The 16,539-nt window shown below is 45.3% G+C and overlaps 1 protein-coding gene and 1 long non-coding RNA gene across 2 annotated transcripts in view; one reads left to right on the forward strand and one right to left on the reverse strand.

Annotated features, from left to right (window-relative positions):
* Positions 1 to 16,539, forward strand: part of LOC149365210 (beta-scruin-like) — a 212,990-nt gene that overhangs the window by 98,719 nt on the left and 97,732 nt on the right. The window lies entirely within an intron of this gene.
* LOC149365212 (uncharacterized) lies at positions 4,846 to 15,889 on the reverse strand. Its single transcript, XR_016292815.1, has 4 exons — positions 15,015 to 15,889; positions 13,647 to 13,754; positions 10,040 to 10,087; positions 4,846 to 4,972 (listed from the first exon to the last, which is right to left on the reverse strand). It is a non-coding gene; the product is annotated as an uncharacterized LOC149365212 (long non-coding RNA).

Consider the following 16,539-nt stretch of genomic DNA (forward strand, 5'->3'; position numbering starts at 1 on the left):
TCACCCATGTTTGCAGCGAAATTCCAGATCTCGTCAGGAGCGCAGCGGCAGACGTGCTGAAGAGGGGCCAGTTGTGCATGGCTTCAGAAGGAGATTTGTCTGAGCGCATTTTGTGATATGCATAAACTGAACTGAGGCGCACGACAAAAATTTTTCGATGAGGGCACGTTAAACAACGATTGACCTTCATAACACGTTCGCGTGCTTTATTATCTACTCCGGAGGCAGCAGCGATCCTTAATAACCGCGAACGAAATTCCTCCTGCATATTTTATTGTATGCTGCCATAATAATACATGATGCCCTTTTTATGTTCTTTCTTCCATCTCAATCTTTGTAGCCCATTTTCCTGCCTGGTGTCTTTGCAAGTGAGGAATAAAATAATCTATTCGTTCGCATTCACAATTGAACTTACTGAAATGGAGAATAAACTTCAACTTCTACTCTGGCGGCATGAAGCTTTTTGCGAGCACCGCGCGTGAAACGCACGCGGCCCCACCGCCGAACATCCACTATCATGGGCGCTACGGCGACCGCTTCTTCAGCGTGTGACGGTGAAACTTCAGCGGCACGGCCCCAGGCCTATCATGCGAGGTGAGGTTTCGCATTCCACGAGCTGCTGCCATCTTCTAAAGCAGTCTTGCATCAGTGAACACTAACCCTAAGTCGGGATCTAAGGAAGGAAAATAAGCCCGTATACTCGCAGTAAGAGGTCGGGCACTTTCTGCCAGGCCTATACAAGAAGAAGGCAGGCAAGCAAAATCCCACCTGCCAACACAAAAGCGCATCTGGTCCGGCTCAATAAGCATAACCGAAGACCCATCTTCACTGGCAAATCTAATCAGGAAAGTCACTAATTGAAGGCAAACTCAAGGTGCGAAACTCAAATACGCTTCCGGACTTACGCAGTTTTTTTTTTTTATGCACGCACAGCACGACCGCCTTTGCACATCGGTACTTTTCTGCTTGTTAGGTCTGCGTAGTCTTTGGAAGAAGCCAGGCGGGAGGCTTAATTCAAGCGAGCAGGCAGGTAATTAGAAATGTCCACACGAAGCTCGAAATTTTGTAACCGTCTGTTCGTGGCTACTGCGTTTTGTTCTCGTGTTTCCTGAGTACATCAAAAAAAGGAGCGGCTTTGAAACTGAACTTTGGGTTACGGCGTGGGTTACCTTGCGATGGAAGTCGTTATTAGCCGAGAAAAAAGTTCATTAACTGCTGAAGGCAAAGCAAAAAAAAAGCAGATTGTAATCGCTGCGGAGAACGCAAAGCAATAACATAGTGCCGCATTTCGTCTCGTTGCTGTTAACTATGAGATTTTTGTTACGACCATAACACGTGACGTCATTAATGAGATTTCTCATCCTGAAGGAATTAGTGTGTCAAGCTTTATTTAAAGCATATACCAATCCTTGAGCAAGTGCTGCAGTGTTGCATGGGGGCGCCTTTTCCCTTTGTCATGTTCTTCTACCGTGAATATCTTGACAGATGTTCAAACGCGTTCCGGTTTTTATTGCTGCCACGTACTTTTCATTCCAATCAGGGAAAAAACAGAGCAGCCACCCAAGGTATACTCCAAGGGAAGAAAAACTTCAGAAATTGCGACAGCTGGTGTCGATCGAAGGAGCTTTCACAGTGCTTGTTTGACGCCGAAAAATGATAGGTGTAACGTTAACAGATCGGAAGCGGGCGGAGTGAGAGAGGGAACAAATGTGGGTTTTAACATCCTAGTCGAAATCTAGAAGAAATGGGCTTGGGCAGGGCATGTAATGCTAAGGCAAGATAACCGCTGGTCCTTAAGGGTAACGGACTGGAAGAGAAGGCAAGCGTAGCTGGGGGCGGCATAAAGTTAGATAGGCGGATGAGATTAAGAAGTTTGCGGGAATGCGGTGGCCGCAACTGGCAAAGGACAGGGTTAATTGGAGGGACATGGAAGAGGCCTTTGCCCTGCAGTGGGCCTATTCAGGCTGATGATGATGATGGTGTTTGACGCTCTGAAGACTGGGGTTAGTTTTTGGTCTCGAATACTGTATGTACACTGTAAACAAAAATATACCCAAAAGGGGGTAAAAAGGGTGGCGGTCACCCTTTTTACTACATTTGTGAAAACATTTACTCCATGAGGGGGGAGTAAAAAGGTGGACTGTCGTCCATTTTACTCCCATGAGGGAATAAGGGAGTAAAAGTGAGGATTTACCAGGATTTACTCCAGTCTAGAAATGGAGTTAATTGTGCCAAATACTCCACCAGTGCCGAAATGGAGTAAAAAAAACACCATTTTGTGCAATCCGCCCCGCCACCTAGCGTCTCGTCTGCCTCTGGTTAGTCGTCTGATAATGGCGGTGAGTGAAGACCGCTTGGTTACCATCGTCGCCGAATCTCTGCTGACTTCTGCTCCTGCACGGGCGCCAGCCGCGGTACAAGACATCGGCTTGTCGCCGTTTTCCGCTACATTACGGTACATAATTGAATTTCTCCTGTGAAGCCTCCAGTGCTCTAACGATAACTGACTTTCCTTTGTTTGTGTCGCCACCCCGTTACAGCCCCCCCTTAGGCCTAATTTTCACAGGCTTTTTTCCCTGTGGTCCTCGCAATGTGTTGCAGCAGATTATGTGTTGCATGAACAGGGAACTGTGATAGAACATAGTGTCAACGCTGAGCTCTTGATTGAGCTCATGAGGCCACATTTTTCCTCAGCCTTGTTTAAAATCCAAGCCTTAATGAAGTGAATATGAAAGCAAACACTGCCATTCCAAACTACCATCAGGTGTATTGTCATGTTTTCTGCGCTGGTTTTGGGTCAAATATAACGTGGTGCATGAACGTGAAAACTACCCAGCGTCTCCTTTTCAGTTTTGAACTACTGATTATAATGTTACATCCCTTTATCCACGAACATGGCCAACGAAACGAGCTCGTACAGCAAAAGGAGACCACAAGCAGACGACTCCTGCCGCGTACGCCGCCGCTGGGCTAGCAGACAGCGGAAAGAATGCGTGACGCGGGGTCTAGGGCAGCGCAGTTTCCCAAGTTGGGTTGCCGGCGGCCCGCAGAGCTACTGCCCGTTTCCGCCGCTGTCACTGCTGTAAGGGTGAGCCTGAATGAAGATAAATAAACATGACGCCATTTTTGGGCTCCATTTCTGTGGGTAGTAAAAAATTTACTTCCATTTCACTCCCTTTATACTCCAAAATAACTCCCTTATATAAGGGGTAAACGAAAAACACCATACATATGGAGTAAAAGAAACCTCCTTTTGGTTGTGCGTTAGAGGACGAGCCATTTACTCCCTTTTGGGTGTTTTAAGCATGAAATGCTTTTAGCTCCCGTTGTCGGCAGTGTGGTGACGTCACGCCGAGACCGAGAGCCATCATCCGGGCTCTGCAACGAGAACATCCGGGCACCGTACGAGACTTAACGAGATTTAACGAGACTCTCTAAGCCCTCCTACGGGACCGGCATGCAAGCGCCAGTTGCTCTCCAAACGAGTCACAAAAATACTGCTGCCAGTGTCTTCTCAATGTTTATCAAGATATCAGTCGCGCTGTGCATTTGATAATGCACGGAATTATAATTTCCGATTTCTAATAACGCGTGCAAAAAGCACAAACATGCCACAATACACTTCGTTGTCATACGTGATCTGTTAGGGGCTTTGAGAGAAGACCGCTTAGAGAAAGAGAACCCGCGTCTTTCGGGACAGCAGCCGAGCACCATAACCACTGAGCCACCGCGGCGGCCATTTGAGGAAAGGAAGTGCACATACCTTGCTCCCTGGGTCAGTGGACGCCTCAATCCAACACCACCTAGAAGACTTGCTCAATCGCGCTTATATGTACGTGGGGTGATGAGAAAGAGATGTGTGCTGCAGGCATTGACAACTTTGTGCCAAAAACGTGGCGCTGAAGACATATAGGCCCTCGGCGTTCATTGCGTTTATTGGCGTTGACAACGTTTTACGCTCTGCGATAATTTTAAGGAAAGGAAGTGCGCATAACTGGCTCCCTGGGGTCAGTGGACAAGTATATATTCTTGTCAGGCCTGCGTCTCGTCGTGTCCACGTACGCTTCTGCATCGCTCTGCATTTCATGCTTACTCTATACTCTCGGTTACGGCAGAGGCAGACATTTTCAACCAGCGTCCGCTTCGGCGGATTCGGTTGTTGCTGCGACGCGCGTCTTTTTTTGCTAACAGTGTATTTAGACAGCAGTGAGCACAGGCAAACATATTAAAAGTTTGAATTCTTGACCCGAAACGGCAAACTTAGGTTCGCAACGCACATTTGTAACGGCGGCCATGCCAGACTTGAGGGCCTACCCTATTGAAAATATTGAACGTGGATTCTGCGTGCCTATCTTTGCGTGTTTATTGCCACGCACATTGTGACGATTGAGCGAGGTCGCAGAACGCGAGACATATTTCACACAATTTGCGCAAGCCGAGCAAGCTCGCAAATGCGAGACATCTGTCACATAACGTGCGCAAGCCGCGTAAGGCTCGTACAGCAGGAGACATCCTCGCGTGATATGCGCAAGCCGGGTGGGGCTTCCAGAATGTCCGAGAGCCAAGGGTGAGTCCCAGAATGTTCAAGAGCCTTGTCTGGCTCACAGAGCACTAGACAGTGTCAAATGGAGTTACCATCATGATACTGATAATACCTTGCATGGCTGCAAGGCTCCTACATCACTGCTCAACACATTATGCCAATGCCCTACCTTAAGGCCTCCTCATCTGTCTGTCACTGCCTCATTCAGCATGCATGTTGTGAGACAACAAGCTTTGCAGCAATGGTGCTTCGTGGGATGGCTCTCATGTGTGTAGCATGCTTGCAAAAGGACATAGATAAGGTCACCTTAACTGGCTTTATTAATGCCACATCCCTCATGACGGGTGCCACACAGTGGCTAAACAATTTCTTCAGCTTCTCCAAGTCCAGCAGGTTGGCGTCTTGATCCAGGTTCTCACTATGCAGCACCTGCAAAAAGGTAGCAGTATATGCAAAAAAATTCAGTTAATTTGTTTTCTGGAAATTCCAGAAAAGGGCACAAGTAGTTCTTCCATTAATGAACTAATGATGATTTCGAAAAGTATCAGGTTTGAAATACAGACATTGGAAAACCCGACTCAAGCACGCAGGCTGCTCAGCATCAAACCTGCACAAAATCTAATAACCGTGTCACACAGGCATTTTGAAGGCTTTCAAATGGCTATCAGCTCAGTGGCACTTGAATGCAGCTAAATGGGCATTTCCAATAGCCACAGACTCCCTAGAACAGTGTGGACATCTATCAAGATTTTGAAGGCTTTTCAGTGTTAGAAATTTGCACTCAGACATGGAGCACTCGCAACTTATGGTAAGGAATAAAATCAAAGCAATTTAATCGCTGAAAGAATACTCAACATGAAATGTACAACTTATTTCACTGAAAAAAAAAGAAGGCTGGCCACAAAACACTGCAGCAAGCGTATTATCACTGTTGCCAATAGCACAAAAACAATAAATACCAGCTTTTCAAAACTGCGTGAGTGCTACAACAGCTTCCCAGAAAAATTATCAACTGTGACAGTGGCGCCACAGCAGTTTGGTGCGAGATGATGAAATATCTCTACGGCGATCAAGTATTCTGTGTAGCAGCGGCATAACTCCCGAGTTGAAGTGCAAATCTCAAAGCTCAATCTCCCACCCTGATATCTTTAAATACATACTTAAATTCATTGCAGCGTGCTGCAGAAGTAGGTGGTCAGATCATTCGAGAGGATACCTGCAAGCTATCTCAGGAGACGAAAGATCTGATGAAGAAACGCCAAAGCATGAGGACGTCCAACTTCAGAGATAGAATAGGACTAGGAGATCTATCGAAGTTATTTATAAGTGCAAGGTAGCCAACATAAGAAAGTTTAACATGGAGAAAACCTAGCATGCTCTAAAGCATGGAGGTAGCCTAAAATCAGTGAAGAGAAAACTAATCACTGGTAAAAACCAGATGTATGCGCTAAAAGACAAAGAGGGCAATGTCATAAGCAATATGGATAAGATAGTTAAAGTAGCCGAAGAGTTCTACACAAATCTCTACAGTAGTGAATGTAATCAGAACGTTACAGAGAGAGGCAGTAGAGCACAGCAATGGGACATCCCGCCAGTAACGAGGGAGGAAGTAAAGAAAGCCTCAGGAGCAATGCAAAGGGGTAAAGCAGCTGGTGAGGATCAGGTAACAGCAGATTTGTTGAAGGATAGAGGAGAGATTATGCTAGAGAAACTAGCCACCCTGCATACGCTTGCCTCGTGACCACGAGCGTATCAGAAGCTTGAAAGAATGCGAACATTATTTTAATTCATAAGCAAGAAGATGTCAAGGACTTGAAGATTTACAGACCGATCAGCTTACTATCCATTGTCTACAAGGTATTTACTAAGGTAATCACTAATAGACTCAAGACAACCTTCGAATTCAATCAATCAAATGATCAGGCAGGCTTTCATAAAGGATACTCAACAAGAGACCACATTCATGCAATCAATCAGGTGATAGAGAAATGGGCAGAATACAACCAACCCCAATATATAGCCTTCATTGACTACCAGACAGCAACTGACTCGGTGGAACCACAGCTGTCATGCAGGCATTGTGGAATCAGGGTGCAGAAGAGTGTTATGTGAAAATATTGGAAGATATAACGACTGCACAGCTACCATAGTTCTCCATAAGGTCAGCAATAAAATTCCAATAAGGCAAGGTGTCAGGCAGGGAGACACGATTTCACCAATGCTATTCACCGCCTGTTTACATGAGGTGTTCCGGGGCCTGAAATGGGAACAGTTGGGGAGAAGAGTTACTGGAGAATACCTAAGTAATTTGAGATTCCCTGATGGCATTGCCTGGCTAAGCCACTCAGGATATGAACTGCAAAGCATGATGAATGAGTTAGACAGGCAGAGCAGAATTGTGGGGCTAGAAATGAACATGCAGAAAACCAAAGTAATGCTCAACAGTCTAGCAAGGGAACAGCAGTGCATAATTGGTAGCGAGGTGCTAGAAGTAGTAAGAGAATATGTATACTTAGGGCAGGTAGTGACCACTGATCCAGATCATGAGAGGGAAATAACTAGAAAAATAAGAACGGGGTGGAGCGCATATGGCAGGTTCTCTCAGATCGTGAAAGCCAGTTTGCCAATATCCCCCAAGAGAAAAGTCTAACACAGCTGTATCTTACTGGTACTCACCTATGGGGCAGAAATGTGGAGGCTAACAATGAGGGTTCAGCTTAATTCAAGGACAACGCAGCGAGCTATGGAAAGAAAAATGATAGGTGTAACGTTAAGAGACCGGAAGCGGGCGGAGTGGGTGAGGGAAAAAACGCGGGTTAATGAAATCCTATTTGAAATCAAGAGGAAGAAATGGGCTCGGGCAGGGAATGTAAGGCGAAGGCAAGACAACCGCTGGTCCTTGAGGGTAACAGAGTGGATTCCATGAGAAGGTAAATGTAGCAGGGGGCAGCAGAAAATTAGGTGGGCGGATGAGATTAAGAAGTTTGCGGGGATACGCAATTGGCAGAGGACATAGTTAATTGGAGAGACATGGGAGAGGCCTTTGCCCTGCAGTGGGTGTAGTCAGGCTGATGACGATGAATTTTAACTAATGTATACAGCACTCTATGCATTACAGTTATATGTGTCTGGCCTGCTACAGCCTAGAAATCTTCCATTACAAAATAGGGAAGTGGATAGCAAAACTACAGCACAACAGTGGCTATGAAAACAGATATGGCACATCTGCAGGTAGTAGTCCTGGAAAGTGCATGTTTTTCAGTCAGAGCCAATAACACTCTAAATTCATAGATGCCATCTCTCGTGTATGTCAACAGGCTATCACAGAAGCTCAGACCAGGAAGACTATCAAGAAGGAATAGGACCCAGAGATGAGGGGCAAAGAAAGTACACAGCATGAGCAATGACTCACAACTGAATTTACTGCCAGAAACCTCATTGCAATCGTAATTGCAATTGTAATCATGTAGGAAGGTTGATGCTTGCATTGCGCATGACACTGTTTTTAGCTGAGCGGTCGGGAGCTTGGCAGTTCCTTGCATCTGCTAGACATGGTGCCGAAAAACAAAGGCAGCATTGGAAACATTCCCCAGTCCAGATGGACAAGTTACAATGACCCACAAGATTGTGGAGATGAGGCAGCTAGGTATGCAAGTTCTACTCCCTTAATATTGGGTTGATGCAACAGCCGGCCTGGACAAAGTACACCTGCCTTCAAACCGTAATGTGCGAAATTTATTGGTGCACTATATAATTTGGACAATCTAAATTAGGCTATGAAATCAAAAATTTTCACTAATACTGCCTTCCATTTACTTTCATTTACTTTGATAGCACCTTTATCTTCAATCATGTAGCAAAGAAATGAGAAAAAACACAACCGAGCATAGTTTACATTTGTTAAGCTGTGCTTGACATAGTGCTTTTTTCACTTACTAATGCCTGTCTTCCATTAATCAATGAGTGGGCAAAGGTGCTCAAGCTTATTAGGGGCCAAAAGGCCCTCAGAACCTTGCACCTGGCTCCAGCATTCTTCAAAGAATGAGATAACTGGTGTATGTACGAAATGATCGCAATCCTATGTCACTTTTCTTCCAATGGACGCATTTCCTGATAGCTATTTTTGGCAAGGCTTTTGCATACAGAGGTTAAAACAGATGCCAAAACACCAGCACCTTGAAGGCCGGCTACAAGTCACAAAAACCTTTCATTTACAAAATATATGCACGAAGGCAACAGAGCTACAGAGGCAAGACATGTTATCCTAGCAGTAGCTGCAGTACAAGCACCACTACTGTCAAAAATCTAAAAAAGTTGTACTGCTGTTTTTCGCCCGCCTGTCTCACTGTTGCATTCGTGAGTATATTTGGCAGGTCAAAATTTCTGGCGGTTATCAGCCAGGCTTCATTTTTTTTTCGTATGTTCTAACATTTGCAAGCACGAGCTTTGTAAAAAAAAATGTAAAGGACAAAGAAATGTGATCACGGTTAAAGAATGCAGTGTGAAAAGACAAAAACAAACAAAGAAATGGACACACACCAGTCCTGTCCACTTTTTCATTTGTCCTTGTTTTTTCACACTGCATTCTTTAACCATGATCACTGACCAACAAGTCCAAACAGCCACTTTAGTTGAAAAGAAATGTGGCCTTTCAATTGTGGTCATTCCATACTTACACAAGTTATATTATTCTGTAAGAACTCTACTGCTACATACGAGGTCGAAGTGCCTTTCTGATGCCTACTCAGCTTATTGAGCACTTTTGGCCACTTTTTAACAAATGAAAGATGGGAGCATGTAAGCGAAATGAGTGCAATGTCGAGCACGCTGCAACTTGTATAGATAGTGCTATTGGTGCTCTGTATCTAACTTCTACATGAAGTTGTATAACCAGAACAGCTGCTGCATCAGCCAGACATGAAAGGTGTACGAACTTAGTTCGAGGAACACTGGCCTCACGTCTTGCTGCTGATTGTAAGACATTCCTCTATATTCCGAGTTTTCTAACACCACCATCATTTTTTGGCACCGTGACCATATCATACAAGAATGTGAGAGCTACTGCATACCTAAAGAAAATATGTGTGTAAGCCAAGCATCAGCCTTTCTATGCAATAAGAAGTCTAAGTGAAAAAGATTCGATGTAAATTAGAGAAAGCCTTGCCATTTTTGTACTTCTGCTTCTATGACTGCTTGCTGGATTTTTTTCTTTAGTTGGAAGCATTCTTCCATCCCTTATCTCTATACACTATTCCTCTGCCAAATGACTGAGTAACCCAAATAGCAATTCCTAAGTAGGGAGGGGGCCTTCCACAGTGACCACACAGGGGCCTTCAAGTTCTTGCAGCAATCAAAACATCCCTTTGTAACACTGGCCTTGAATGCACCACTATACTTTTGTGGCAGGCCAAATACTTATACAATTTGTTTTAAAACCACACAGAAATCCACAACTGCCATTATGAAAACAACTTAGTAATGTAACCATAAGCGTACCTGGCCAGCATGATCAGCATGGAAAGGCGCACAGCTTGTGTGCAGCTCCTAAAATGAAAGCAAATTCACATGATTAATTGCAATTTCCACAAAGACATTCTTGAAAAATCATGTTTTTGCACCACTCAGCCTCAAGCCTGCCTTATTGCTCTTGCAGCACTGAGGCAAATCTGAGCACAGCTTGGGGTGAGCTGGTGGTATCACATTACGCACCTGACACTACGTGCATCAATCCATTTGTATGATTGAATTTCAGAATGGCGAAAAAGACACACACACAGGAAAAAATGGTGGGTGGATGAGATTAAGAAGTTTGTGGGGATACAGTGGCCACAAGTGGCAAAGGACAGGGTTAATTGGAGAGACATGGGAGAGGCCTTTGCCCTGCAGTGGGTGTAGTCAGGCTGCTGCTGCTGCTGATGATGATGACAGCCAGAGCACACCTACAAAGTAAAACTGTGAACTCGACCCAGAAGCACTTTACTGTGTTGAAAGAGAACAGGTACAATTGAATTACTGCATTACCTTGTTATTATCATTAAAAAGTACAGGGCTCTAAGGACTTCCTAATTTACATCGAAACGAATGGTTTACAGTGAACTTTCACGGATTACACTAACAGGCACTGAAAATCCAATACAGCTGCCCAAGAGAATATTAGGCAGCCGCGCTAGCCTTCTTTTGCGCTATGCTACCTGATACCAGATTAATATTCAAGAGCAATTTACTCATACTCTAGCACTGGGATACGTTATGCCCCAGACTGATGCAGCTGTCTTACTAAAGGCAGAGAAGCTTTCAGTGTGGGTCATGTGTGCTGTGGCGTGAACACATGCACAGGATCGCCTGCTACCATTCAAGTCCTCTGTGTACACAAATGCAGGTGCAATAGAAAACCCACATCACAAATTTGGCTAGTCTGGTCGGCCAAGCATGGGCCAGCTGATAGCACGAAGCAGCAGGTGCGACATATACCATCATCATCAGCCTGACTAGGCCCACTGCAGGGCAAAGGACTCACCCATGTCTCCACATTAACCCTATCCTTTGCTAGGTGTGGCCACCATATCCCCGCAAACTTCTTAATTTCATCCGCCCATCTAACTTTCTGCCGCCCCCTGCTATGCTTGCATTCTTTTGGAATCCACTCCATTACCCTTAAGGACCAGCAGTTATGTTGCCTTCCCATTACAAGCCCCGCCCAGGCCCATTTCTTCCTCTTAATTTCAAGTAGCATGTCATTAACCCGCGTTTGTTCCCTCACCCACTCCGCCCCCTTTTGGTCTCTTAATGTTAGACTTATCATTTTTCTTTCCATAGCTCACTTTGCTGTCCTTATCGTTTGGCACGTGTTTTTTTCTTTGTAATAAGGCATAAAGTATTATACATGGATTACCACATGGCATCCTCCTATGACCGCTAAATAATTTATAATCAAATTTCTTTCTCCTGCTGTATTTGTTTCGGTTTCGACAGCTGAATGATGGCTGTGACGTCAAAGCGAGGTTATTGGTCACGTGAGGCATAAAAAACTGCAATACAATTGGTACTTCTGGCTCTTAAGGAATGCTGGCGTCAGCGCTGTAGCGAATTAAAATGATGAAGCAGCGATTATAAGTGGTTTTTCCACGCCTCACGTGACCTATAACCTCTCTTTGATTTCATAGCCATAGTCAAATTGTTCACTGAAACAGGATGGCAGAAAAAGTTGATTATAAATTATTTAGCAGTCTCACGCGAATACCAGATGGTGATTCATGCATAGTAGTGTCTTCCGCATCATTATATAGAAGAAAACATTGATTGATTTATGGGGTTTAACGTCCCAAAGCGACTAAGGCTATGAGAGACGCCGTAGTGGAGGGCTCCGGAAATTTCGACCACCTGGGGTTCTTTAACGTGCACTGACATCGCACAGTACACGGGCCTCTAGAATTTCTCCTCCAAAGAAATTCCAGCCGCCGCGGCCGGGATCGAACCCGCGTCTTTTGGGTCAGCAGCCGAGCACCATAGCCACTGAGCCACCGCGGCGGCATAGAAGAAAACATGCCACCAAGATACAATTAGGTGTCTATACTCTTTTAAGCTGAACTCTTTTAATTAGCCTCCACGTTTCTGTCCCAAAAGTGAGAAACATGCAGGCTAAAGAAAAGATTTCAGCTTAAGTACCAAAGTGGCTCTAATCACACGATGAAGTGGAAAAACTCTCGACACTTGAACAGAGAACAAATAGGAATTCCAACAAAATTTTAGATTCTTGTAAGGCTATCAAGCATTTCTGAATATTGTAAACTGCACTTTCACACATACAGTACGCATGTATGCCAAGCTCACATTCAGTAGCCCTGTTTTCCGGCTGTAATTATCACGGTCTGAGCTCAGTTGCAGATTTAAAACCAGCCAAAAGATGCAACACAGGAAAAGAGATGAAAACAGGTTGGACTATCAATTGAATTTTTTGTGAAGGAAAAGAAGGCTCGCATGAAGATGTGCCACACATGACCCACACCAGCGAAAGGCAGGACAACAAATAACTGTCACTGATATACAAGCACGTCATCTAAAAGAGAAAATTCTTTCCGTTGAAGATTGACTAATGGCTTCGCTACTCATACAGCCGTTGCCTTGGAGATATGCATCAAATACCTTACAGATTTGTTTACCACTTCTACACACCACTGAAGTGTCACAGAAATCAGGCGTACACACTGATGGGTCATCTTATGATTTACACTCACGACACTGGCACTGTAGTGCCAGATCAGAAGCTGCCTTCCCCCTAACGAGTTAGTGCTCACTCAGGAACACATTAAAGACACCTGCACATATCCCTGAAGTAGTTTCTTGCACAAGCTAGCAGAATGTGATAAACCACTTCCTGCAAGTCCTGAACCTAGTTTTATGGGATACCATACTGCTATCCCGGGTTTTAACAGCAGCGCAAAGGCCATCAACACAATGATTGGCGCAAAAATTACATTTAAAATTTTCCCGACACTCGATTTGAACTCATGAAGTCTACACAAAGGACTCCATGATAACCGTTCTGAGGTGAATGGCAGTTCAGCCTAGCCTCTGGAATCTGTGCCAAAAAAAAAACGGAGTCAGCGCATCGCAATTTACTTCCGAAATCAGCCGGTGCTGATGACAATTGTATGTTTTGCTTTCTCTGGCTTATAAAGCTCCACTTTCAGAAAAAGTGTCGTCTTTGTGGTTAGAATGCGGAACTTCATCATCACAGGTCAACTTCAGCTTGCCATCAGTGTCCCTTTAATGCCTCAAAGTTGAACAATAGCTCCATTCATAGAGGAGGGCTGTGCATAAATTTCGACCACCAAAGATTCTTTAACATGCACTGACATTGCATAACACACGAGCAAATATGCATTTCGCCTTGTCGAAACGAAGCCACCACAATTCAATCCCGCGTCTTTGGGCTCAGTAGCCGAACACCAATGCAGTAGGCCACAGCAGCAGGTGAAAAACAAAAGAGAGCCCTTAATAGGCAACCTAACTTGCCAAAATAAACATAACGAGGGGTCACACAAGTAGCAGTGGACTAGGAAAATAAAAGCTACTTGTGTCGGAAGATGTCTTCAGTGCTTACCTCAAAAGCCTGCTTGCTTGCTGGGCATCCTAGCACCAAGTGAAAGGCTGGCACAGCTATACTGGAGAGCTTGGAAGAGGCATTGCTGGTAAAGCTATGCGGAGCTTGCTGCAAGGTAAAAAGACACATTTAACAGCAGCACAGTGCAAAAAATGGACTAGAATCAAGCATGTAAGGCAAAATGCAAGGCACAAAAAGGAGCCGGTCGCAGAATGGAACACGACTGTTTAACCACATTTCGAAGTGGGCCAGGCAACAAGAAATTCATAACCACGGCAGTCATTCACAAGCTAGCCTCAGACGAGACATCACTTGCATATCGATATCCAGCATCGTTTCTACAATACATGCCACCATTCAAAAGAACAGACCCACAGCAGAACGATATTTTCAGTAGAAGGCTGGTTTGCTTCAAATTCTGCATGCGTCCCTCAATTTGAAATCTGGCATGATTAGCACTGATTTCACATTCTCACAGGTATGATGAATTAATAGTGCCAATTGCAGAAAAACCACACTTTTTCCTTTAACATCAAATAAGGTATTGGAGAGGTACCTCAGCATATTTAAGTCAAAGTCAGATTTATTTGCGCCATTGGTTATAATCATGCAACAATCAAGTTTATTCTTCGTACATATTAAAGGCTCAATTACCCTTAAATTTCACTGCAACTTCGGGATTTAGGCCAAATGGAGCTAGGGCACCTGTGTGCATTTTGCAGTTGTTTGTACCATTTCAGCTCCGAGCCAAAGTATGAAAAAGCGAATGCCAAAATAGAGGCGAAAAACTTCAGAGCAATTTGTTTTTATCTCACCGTTCTGCTATTCAAGGCTCGACTACACTGGCTCGGCTATAAGTACGAACGCAGCTGGATCATACGGAGCTTCGTACCTTAAATACACAATTTATAAAAGTACAAGTGAAATACAAGTGAAAGAGGAGGAAGCTCAATCCTAACGGATACAGCTGAATCGCAGTCTACGTAGTTAAACTGCTCGAGCGCTGTTACTTCAATTACAGCGTAACATGCGGCGAGAATGTAAAGCCCGGGCCGAAGATCTATTGGCGGGCACATATTCCATTCTCGGCGAGAGATGATGGCAGTACGGCGGCAGTACGGCGCCGATATCGTGCACCCCGCGATCGGATCAGCTGTGCATATTTGCATGGCATACTGACCATGACCGTGTGACCACTAACACTACACGCGCATTCATGCCCGTGTGCCGCCAGCAAACAACCTTTCAGCGCTGCGTGCTGCCGCGATAGGCACTGCGTCTTCGCGTCTCTGTACTAGCTGTGTTGACGTGGCCAGTTGTGCGCAAAGGCTTTTAAATAATGAACAGGTTCGAAGAAAATTAACTTACCCCCAAGATGCGAGATGTCACCCGGGTAGTGGTCTCCCACCAGCTGCTCCGCCATGGAGGAAATGAGCCCCGCCGTCAGCATAGCGTTTCCAGTGAAGGCGCGCAAAGGACGACGCGCTATCCGTCGAGCCCGCTGACGCACGCTATCAACACAGGTTTACTCAGCACCTTCACGTTTTCGTACATCGCACCAGCGAATTTCACTGCTGTCGGCACATCACATATCGGAAGAGTGACAAATGCTCATGCCAGCGATGGTTCACGCCCTCGACACCACAAAGGAGGACCACGACTATAGTGAACTAGAATGTATTCACTATAACCACGACAAACGTAGCAACGCTGACCGCCATGTTGTCCCTCCCCAGACGCTGCGTTCGTTGGCTAGCGCTTCGGCCAGTTCCGGCTTCCTTCGGCCCATTTAGAAAGGCATCGCCTCCAGGCATTCCTCCAGGTCGTCTCTTTCGGGCTCTATGCTTTTGGCGTGGCTTTTGGGCAGTGCGATAGCAAAGGATTAAAACCAAATGAAACTTTCGTTACAAAAATAATTAAGTTCTTGTGCACATATTAGCATTAAAAACTTGAGAAATTTGTGACGCGTGGACGCATGAATATGCGTGTCGGTACATGCGTGCGTGCGTGCGTGCGTGCGTGCGTGAGTGGGCATGGTCTAGCGCGTCAAATCCAAAGCCTATCCGACATGCTGCATGGTTTCTGAGATCACCGCCGTGAGCTTCGCTTGTTTTCTCGTGCTGCTGCTGGGCGGTCTTGTGCGCCGCTGTTACTGTGCTGGAATCGCAAAAGAAGAAGGATTACCGGTGTGTGCTGCCGGTGGGCGCGCTCTCATCCAAGAGTGGTAGCAGCTCCCAATTAAGCGATCCGTCGGGGCATATGTGTTATGGATGTCTGGTCGACAACGATAATGAGGTCAGCAGTGCGGTGCCGTCGTTTGATGAGTCGAACCTTTCGGCCTATTGCTCTGCTAACTTTGTTGCAAAAATGCCTGGCTCATAAGCAGCGACATTGGCCATTGTTTCTGTGGTGTGTTTCGATTACAAGACGGCGCCCTTCTACAGTGTGGCTTCCTTGGAAACTTAGTCGGCGGTGTGCCTGCAACGCCTGTCGCTGTCAGCTCAAAGTGACCGCCTGCGAGCGCTGCCTTCTTTTGCGATGTGAACGGTGACGGGACACTTACTGCCTGTGGCCGGAGCTTATAGCAAAAGCGAAGAGTGTTTTGTGTGAAGGTTTGACGAAGTGCGTGTGTCAGTCTGGACCCTTAGCAAGTCATACGAGATGCGACATGCAAAAGTGGTCCACCAGTCGCTTCAGCAGAAAGGAGTGCGGATGTTTTTTACGTTACTTCAATCGAGAACTGCCCATGCAAATATTTCAACTCGTCTCTTGCCTAAACAGCATAGTAAAGAAGCTAAAGCAACAAAACTGCTGTTTCCATGCTGTATATTGATTCCGCACTCGTGCTAGAGGTGGGAAATATGTAGCAGTTATTGGCGGAGTTACAGCCTAT

Source organism: Amblyomma mixtum, chromosome 1, assembly GCF_055824585.1.
Source record: "Amblyomma mixtum isolate Tamu chromosome 1, ASM5582458v1, whole genome shotgun sequence".
Taxonomy (NCBI): Eukaryota; Metazoa; Arthropoda; class Arachnida; order Ixodida; family Ixodidae; genus Amblyomma; species Amblyomma mixtum.